Source organism: Palaemon carinicauda, chromosome 39 (assembly GCF_036898095.1).
Source record: "Palaemon carinicauda isolate YSFRI2023 chromosome 39, ASM3689809v2, whole genome shotgun sequence".
Classification (NCBI taxonomy): Eukaryota; Metazoa; Arthropoda; class Malacostraca; order Decapoda; family Palaemonidae; genus Palaemon; species Palaemon carinicauda.
Window position 1 is genome coordinate 67,099,450 of NC_090763.1, and position 10,000 is coordinate 67,109,449.

General features: G+C 30.5%; 1 protein-coding gene across 5 annotated transcripts in view; it reads right to left on the reverse strand.

The window, feature by feature from the left end:
* The window catches only part of LOC137630892 (cyclin-dependent kinase-like 4), a 253,073-nt gene that overhangs the window by 73,233 nt on the left and 169,840 nt on the right, over window positions 1–10,000 (reverse strand). Inside the window, exon 1 of one of the 5 annotated variants that reach the window (XM_068362425.1) lies at window positions 8,026–8,127. The exons of the other annotated variants lie outside the window; for them this stretch is intronic. The gene's annotated coding sequence lies outside the window, so the exon portion shown is untranslated. Of the gene's footprint in view, window positions 1–8,025; window positions 8,128–10,000 lie in introns of those variants that run through there. 5 annotated transcript variants of the gene reach the window in all.

Below are 10,000 nucleotides of genomic sequence, written 5' to 3' on the forward strand. Positions count from 1 at the left end.
CAAATTTTAATATGATTTTTCAATGCGCAGCTCGCTGGGACGAGTAACCTAATGATTCTATTTGGCAAAGAATTTGTGGAAGGCCCCCCACCCCCCACCCACCCCCAAAGGTATATTCTGCATGATCTAACTTCCAAGTTTCAATAGCAGCAAAAAAAAGAAAAAAAAATGTATTCTTCAAACAGCTTTCCTCCCCTTCCAAAGCAGGAAACGACTTCTATAATCCAAAATCTACTCGTTGTCTGAACGATATTTTGAATAGTGAAACGATCTATTTGTTATTCATAGATATGATTGTACGGTAGCAGTTCATCACCCAAGATTTTGGGAAGTTTTTAACAACCATGAATTGAGTTAGTTCTGGAACGATGATACTGAATTATGTTTCCTATTTAATCGAAGAGAGTTTGAGTTATCTACACTGTTAGCAAAACCGTAATTTTAATCAGAAATACTCCGTAAAATATACTGTTCTCAACCGTATTTCAGAGAAATACAGGCGGCCGTAATTTTACCCTACTTTGTTATTATATTTTACGGGTTTGTTATTATATTTTACTGGTTGGTGACAGTAATATAACTCCTTTTTTTTAAACTGTAAATGCTTGGCAACATTTATTCCAGGATTTTTACCGTTTTTACGGCAAATTTTTAATAGTGTACAAAGGAATAGATAAAATTTTGTGTCGTTTCTTAATCGGGTTGAAGAGATTTTGTGTCTTTTTCCAGATAGATCCAAAATACTTTTGGGTCATTTTATAATGGACATTTGAGGCTTTGGGTCATTTTATAATGGACATTTGAGGCTTTGGGTCATTTCCAAATGGACCTCTCGTGTCAATTCTTGGTTGATTGATGAGTACTTAAGTAGTGTTCTTGCGTCGCGTAAGTATTCATTACAGCCACCTACCCGAGCAAAACTAATATCATTATAATTATACCTAAAATATTTACTAGAATCTAGTTCTTAGTTCTCTAATGGGTTGTTAAATCTTTATGAAAGATGAGGTTCTGTATCATTCACATGTTAATGACATAAGTAACAATTTTAGTAGCTAAATGATGCGTTGTCATCTCTATTGCCTAGTTATGAACTAATGTTTGACATTATCAACCTCATGTCAAATTTGCTTCTCTTGATGTATAATATATTTACGTATTTATAAAGCCATACCAGTAAAGACATACTGCATTTCATCTCACATAACTTTCTTAATTGACTGTAAATCTAAATTCCAATTCTAGGTTATCAGGTCGAGGCGATGCTAATTACATATAATTACATAAAATACAGAGTATAAATTCAAAAGGTATTTCACGAAAACTATCATAGTAGAAGAGTACAGTTTTACAGTATTGAAGTTAAGAAATAATACATCATAGATATTGGGATATGTGAATACCTTTAGAGATGATTAATAACTATAATTCACCAGCATTACATAAAATACAAAATTCAAAGGTATTTCACGAAAACTAGGAAAGTAGACCAGTACAGTTTTACAGTTTTGAAGTTAAAAAATAACACATCACAGATTTGGGGATATGTGAATACCTTTACAGATGATTAATAACTATAATTCACCAGCATTACATAAATTACAGAGAATAAATTCAAAATTTATTTCACGAAAACTATGAAAGTAGACCAGTACAGTTTTACAGTATTGAAGTTTAAAGAATAATATATCACAGATTTTGGGATATGTGAATACCTTTACAGATAATTAATAACTATAATTCACTAGCATTACATGAAATACAGAGTATAAATTCAAAAGGTATTTCACGAAAACTATGTAAGTAGACGAGTACAGTTTTACAGTATTGAAGTTGAAAAATAATACATCACAGATTTTGGGATATGTGAATACCTTTACAGATGATTAATGAATATAATTCACCAGCAATATATTTTCAAGTACACCTCTGCAACATTCAACATGCGGTAGAATATTTCACTAAGCATACCACCTTGAGTGGCAGTTTACGATACTTTGGACTCGCGTTCTTTATTTGCCTATCGTTATGACAACACATCACTTCATAAACATTTTACATATTGAAACTTGCGAGTCTATCAATCAGAATAAAGCAATTTCCTACACCCGAGAATACAATGGTTTATTTTCAAGTTTTGCAATTTTATGTTTAGTGAATTTTCGATCCAATTGGATTGATAATGTAATTGTTATGGGAAATCTAATGGATTGTGCACTAAACTACGAACACTATTTTATACCTATAATTGATAATAGTTCGAGTTCTTTCATTATATTTCAATTTCATAGGATATAAAATTATGCTCCTTATACCAAGGAAATAAATAAAACTAAGAGAATTGATGAATACAAAATATAAAATATCTTCAAAATTAGTAATAATGTATAATGAGGAAGATGCTACATTTACTGATTTTATTAATAAAAATTACTAATTATAACTGTAAACTTCAAAATCTATGTATTTCTAAATTGCTATTTTACTCGTAGTAACGATAATATTTGAACCATTGTAAGACTAATAAAAAAATGACTTTTTATCATTAGAAATTTTGAAATATATGTAATTCTAAATAGCAATTTTAACTCGTAAAAATTTGTAACGGAAATATTTAAACCATTGCATGGCTGGAAAAATGTAGATTACATATAATTAAACACTTCAAAATCTATTTAATTCTAAATAGCTATTTGAACCCGTAAAAAACGACGGTAATATTTGAACCATTGCAAATCTGAAAAAAAAACATGACTGGTGTACAATAGAACCCTTTTAAAGACATACCGAAGAAAAATTAAAACAATCCTTGTTTTCAATCATGCTGGACAGAAATATATATATATTTTTTTAATTTTTATTAGCAGTAAACGCTGGATGTGACAATTTCGTTCGCAGTTCATGGCCCTATTGTCATCGACATTTCGAGGCTCTATGTACAAACCTGGCAATATTTAAGTAAATTTTGCAGTCATATACAAAATATAGATTGTTGCTCTGCCTTCGTTAAAACTTGGAGTCCAAAACCCGCAGACTTTTACTCACATTATGTCGTCATCATCATTATCATTACTAACATTATTACTAGCTAAGCTACAGCCCTAGTTGGAAAGGCAGGATGCTATAAGCCCACGGACTCCAAGAGAGAAAAATAGCCCAGTGAGGAAAGGAAATAAGTAAATAAATAAACAAATGAAGCAATTAACAACTGATATAAATATCTTTAAACCAGTAACAGCGTATACGATAAATAAACTCCTATATAACTCAAAACATTTGAAAGACTTCAATTCTTCCTCCTACGCTATTCAAGTTTAGCCACTGTTTTTCACTCCGTTGCTAACGCCTCGTTGTGATCAATATCAATATCTGCTAGATATCCTTCATAGATAACAAAGACACTTTCACCGAATGCCAATGTTGGTAGTTCACCAAAACCAAGGCTGCACCCTGAGGTTGGTGATAACTTCTTGTATCATCATTATGATTATTATCATTATGATTATTATCATTATTATCAATGCAATCATACCAAACAAAACTACTACTACTACTACTACTACTACTACTACTACTTGCTAAGCTAAAACCCTAGTTGGAAAAGAAGGATTCTATAAGCCCAAGGGCTCCAACAGGGAAAATAGCCCAGTGAGGAAGGGAAACAAGGAAAAATAAAATATTTTAAGAACAGTAACAACATTAAAATATTTCCCATATATATATATATATATATATATATATATATATATATATATATATATATATATATATATATATAATATATACACACACACACTCATATATATATATATATGTATATATATATATATATATATATATATATATATATATATATATATATATATATGTATGTATATGTGTAAACTATAAAAACTTCAACAAATCAAGAGGAAGAGAAACAAGACAAAACAGAGTGCCTGAATGTACCCTCAAGCAAGAGAACTCTAAATCCAAGACAGTAATGTAAGAGAGAGTCGTCTGGTACTTTCGTATAAAGGCCCTGGACTGGATGAAGTTTATTCTAAACGTGGATTATTATTATCAAAAGTAGGAGATTCAGCAGCCCAATGTTTGTGTGAGTGTGTGTGTGTTTGATCATTGTAATGGGGATTTAAAAATCGACACACACTTGTATATTTGAAAACAGGTGCTTTTACACTTCTTCTAAAATACCTCAGAAAAAGAGAGAAAGTTCATATATTCATACATATATATGCAATGGAAGATGAAATATCATTGGAAGGAGAAAGAATTAATGAGGTAAAATCATTCAAGTATTTAGGAACTATGATCTCCAATACAGGGTCTTTAGAATTAGGATTTAGTGAAAGATTGAAAAAAACCAAATCATACAATGGCTAGGTTTAGTAAAATTTGGAAATCAAATGGCCTGAAATTACATATAAAAATCAAACTATATATCAGTTTAGTGAGATCGGTGCTACTATATGGGCATAAGTCGAGGTATGACAATGAAACAATCTCCAATAGATTTAGAAGATTTGAGAACAAAGCCCTCAGAAGTATATTGGGAGTTAAATAGCAGGACAGGCTTAGACATGAAATTATAAGAGAGATTACTCGAGAGCTATATGTGGATGAGATCATGGTGAGGGGTAGATGGAGATGGTTTGGGAATGCTCTTCGCACTCTCCAAGAGAGATTAGCTCACCATACGTTCAGCTGGACTCCACAAGGCACTAGAAGAGTTGGAAGACCTGGCCTACATGGCTGAGTACTATGAAGTGCGAAAGTGAGAGGTGATGAATGGAGAAGTATTGAATTAAAAGCTCAAGATAGAGATGACTGGCGAAATCTAACAGAGGCCCTTTGCGTCAATACGCGCAAGAGGAGGAGGAGATGATGATGATGATGATGATGATGATGATGTATGTGTTAACCAGCAATGAAATTTTCGTTAATACCCTTTAAATCGATTTTTGAAGAAAAATTCTACATTTCCTTCTTCTATGAACAAATTAGAAAAAAAAAGTTATTTTCTTTCCTTTAATTGCCTCAGCCAAGGAAGTTATAAAATAGAGTCGGCTTAATTTATTTAATTGCCTGTGTTTCTGTCTGTCAGTTGACAGGTTTACGTCAAAATTACACGAAGACTTTTTACGAAATTTTCACCACAGACAGATCTTAGGTCAAGGAAGACTCCATTAAATTTTGGAGACGACCCGGATCCGGATACGGATTATAGAACCGGATTTACCTTTTCACCATCTACAGTACAGTCAGCACATGAAAAGAGGGATTCGCTGTCCGTAGAGTTTAATTAAATGTTAGAGTAGATTAACCCACGTTCATAATATGTAAAAAAATGAGCGTTTCGTCTATAGACTTGAGTAAAATATTGGCAATGTTAAATTGGAGGAAGTCTGAAATCTCATTATTCTTATTCTACCTAAAGTCTTTTCCAAATGGCTAAATCTTAAATAATTGCAAAAGGCTCATTTCATAATGCACACCTCCTAAGGCTTGACATTTCTAGACTTTTATAACACGATAAATAAGTACTTTCATGAAAGCATGCCCTAAATTCCTGTACCTAACTGGCATTGGATTACGTAAGAGTTCAATGAAACATCGATGTCCACTGTATCTCTTTTTAGACCAAAAAAAAAAAAAGAAAAAAAAAACTCAGTACACAAAATCAATTATTTACCTCATGAAGCAAAATATGTAACTAAAGATTATTAAATTACATTATCATCATGAAAGTATCGTATTTGATATGCTTGTTTAATTCATTTCCTGTATATATATATATATATATATATATATATATATATATATATATATATATATATATATATATATAATATATATATATATATATATATAAATTCTAGCCATAAAACACTTGATAAATATGTTCTCTGTTATTTCTATATCATAATCATCAAAATCTCATCATATTTTGTTTATTTTTATCCTGAAACCTCCACTAGTCCTAGATATAACAGCTTAAATGGCCGGGCTTCAACACCTCTTCTCAAAATCCAGTGCAAAGTTATAACTAGAACTTTGAATGTAATGATGTCAAATTCTATTCTACTTATCAATAGAAATTTTTCTATGTTAAATTACCTAATAATTGTACTACAATAATTAATAATTGTACGACATCAATTTAGTAACATTTGATTATTAACGTCATTATAATTTTTAAAAAACTTCCAATTTAATATTCTTTGGAGTAATTGATCCAAGGGAGAGAGGCATAAAGAAATTAGGATAAAAATGGAAAAAGGTGTTAATCAGAGATTCAATCATTAGAGTATAAACCTCTTTACTGCGTAACGATAATAAAAGCAAACTAAATTAAAAGAGAAGATATTAAAAAAAGAAAGATAAAACTATTATTACAATTTAAAATTTCTCACTACTGAGATCCTCAAGATATTCATGCATTAGTAATATTGCTGAGAGCAAAGCATTAACTGCATTATAAGAAATTTAATTAAAATAGAATATCTTATCTATAGCAAAGCATTTCTGTATGAAAGGTTATTATAAATAACGATAAATAACTTCACCCGGAAATCTCACATCAGAAGAAAATAATCATTAAAAGCATTGGGAATATTAACTAGTCATCTATTTCTAATCCAAAATCTAGGACGTATTATTGTATCTGAAATAGCAGTCATGGATTTGTCCTAAGAAATCTTTGAGTAATATTGACGTATTTTCACAGCTCAAGATGTTAAAGGGAGATTATCTTATATGAAAAGAAAGAAGCAAGTTTTGATGCTGGATAATTAAAAGCAATTTCGTAAAGATTACCAGATCTTGAAGCGTTTATTTGCTAATGCTATTTATATATATATATATATATATATATATATATATATATATATATATATATATATATATATATATATATATATACGGTTATGCATATATACTTATATACACCTCTATTCATATATAGACACATATTTACAGCATATATTGCATATATATATATATATATATATATATATATATATATATATATATATATATATATATATATATACACACATATATATATGTATATATATATATATATATATATATATATATATATATATATATATATATATCCATATATATACATTCATACATATATATACATATATATGTACTGTATATATATATATATATATATATATATATATATATATATATATATATATATATATATATATATATATATATATATATATATATATATATATATATATATATATATATGTATGTGTGTGTGTGTGTGTGTATATATATACACACTATATAAATATATCATGCATCATGCAGTTTGTATCATGCCATGCATTTAAAAAAAATGCAAATTGAACTTCAAAAACGACAGAAAATCCAAGACTAATATTATAATTATCTCTCGTTTCGAAAATAGTTTCCTCGTTCACCTTATCCCAAAAGTTCTTCCCTCAGAAAAAACGAATTAAATAAACCTTCCATTAAACTGATTAAATTATGCATTGAAAATTCATACGAGATTAAAAAAAAAAAATAATCTCAGATTTTCTTGTGGCGTTTTAGAAAAGTAAGAGGCGTTGCTATATACGTGCCCTTTTCTGATAGAATAAAACATCTTCATCACTAATGCAATCCATGAAAGTCTAAATCCCAGAAGGACACGAAAGTCTAAATCCACGTAGAACATGAAAAGTCTTTGGAAAGGGATAGACCAAGCCTTGGTGTTAAGTCTTTTTCAGGATAAAGCCCTTTTCTCCAAACAGTTAGTCTGGGCGTTCAATCTCAAGTCTGTTCAGTAAACTACCCATGTTTAACTTTTGATTTGTGTTATTTTTGTGTAAAAACAAAGCTATCACAATGTCGACAGCGGGCTAATTTTCATCTTCATTTAATAAATTAATAAAACTTCATTTCCGATCCTTTATTTTTTCATTTCATTTGTCACTTTCACGATGTTTATCCTATTCACACGAACAGACAGCAAGATCCAAGCTCTGGTTATTTCTTTACCTCCATTATTCCTTAGGATATTATTACAGTTCCACGTCTAGAATTTTCCTAAGAGTCCCAACCGTGTCTCGTAACCGATAGCAACCTCTCTCTCGCACCGCCATACGCAGACTGATGGTACTGACCTAACGCTAACGTGACGATTTGAACCGTCCCAAGAACATCCCCTTTCTCTCTCTCTCTCTCTCTCTCTCTCTCTCTCTCTCTCTCTCTCTCTCTCTCTCTCTCTCTCTCTCTCAAGCTTCAGGTACAGTATAATAATGGTCTTAGCTCCATGCTCTCTCTCTCTCTCTCTCTCTCTCTCTCTCTCTCTCTCTCTCTCTCTCTCTCTCAAGCTTCAGGTACAGTATAATAATGGTCTTAGTTCCATGCTCTCTCTCTCTCTCTCTCTCTCTCTCTCTCTCTCTCTCTCTCTCTAAAGCTTCAAGTACAGTATGATAATGGTCTTAGCTCCATGCTCTCTCTCTCTCTCTCTCTCTCTCTCTCTCTCTCTCTCTCTCTCTCTCTCTCTCTCTCTCTCTCTCTCTCTCTCTTTAAAGCTTCAAGTACAGTATGATAAAGGTCTTATCTCCAGTCTCTCTCTCTCTCTCTCTCTCTCTCTCTCTCTCTCTCTCTCTCTCTCTCTCTCTCTCTCTCTCTCTGTCTCTCTCTCTCTCTTGTTATAGAAGACGTGTATGTTCACCTACTGTATAATTCATTATGAATTCAGGTGATACCCTTTTATCATACCTGTAAGAGTCAAACCACAACCTGTATCGATCGAATAACCTTGGAAACCTATAAATTTGGAGGTCTGTGTCTCTGTTTTGGGTAACTAGGTAATTTTCTCTCTCTCTCTCTCTCTCTCTCTCTCTCTCTCTCTCTCTCTCTCTCTCTCTCTCTCTCTCTCTCTCTGTTATTTGTAAGCGTTAAGTTTTAATTTTTTTTTGAAAAAAAGTTATTTACAACAATAACAACTTTAGCTACAATAATAATAATAATAATAATAATAATAATAATAATAATACTAATAATAATAATAATCTAATTCATTATATTTTGTGAATTTATCTTGGTAAAAATGTTTGTAAAAAAATTTTTTTCAATAAGCTTCTACACAAAGTAAAGCTCCTGTGACGTCATTCTTATTACAAAACTACAAAAAATTAAAAGATTTTTAGTGAATATCCTAATTTACATCATTATGACTTTGGCGTGTATATACGTATTTGCGTTCGCACGTGTGTTTGTGCGCGTATGAACGGATGTATGAAGGCTGGCTACCTCATGTCTAGTGACAGAAATGACAGCAAAAAAAAAAAAAAAAAAAAAAAAAAAAGAAAAAAAAAAATCATCATCATCATCATTAGGGTCTTATATCGAAATATGAAAATAAATCGATAAATAAATCAATAAATAAAAAAAAAAAACTTATTCATTGGAGCCTTATATCGAAATATGGTGTTGAAAAGTTCTGCCATTAGACTGATTCCCTTAACGACATCATATGACGTCGGAAATATATTTCATATACGCATAAATAGACGTGCTCTCAATGTAAATATTTACGCAAAAAACATCTACTATGAAAGGTGTCTAACAATTTCGAAGATCCGTTGCAATAGATGTTTAAAGGTGACAACGTAATTCATATAGAAACGTAATGACGTCGTAACCATGACGTAACCGTGACGTGGATACGTGAACTAGAGTCTCGTTAATAAGATGGGAAGTTTGGGGTCAGTCTGGCTCTGAATTGGAGTGATTTATGTTTCAAATTATTATTTTAGTGTTTGAAGGGGGTTATGGGTTTTAATATTGTTTTATATTTGCATATGAATTTCACACTCAAATAGGTATATATATATATATATATATATATATATATATATATATATATATATATATATACATATATATATATATATATATATATACATATACATATATATATATATATATATACATATATATATATATACATATATATATATAT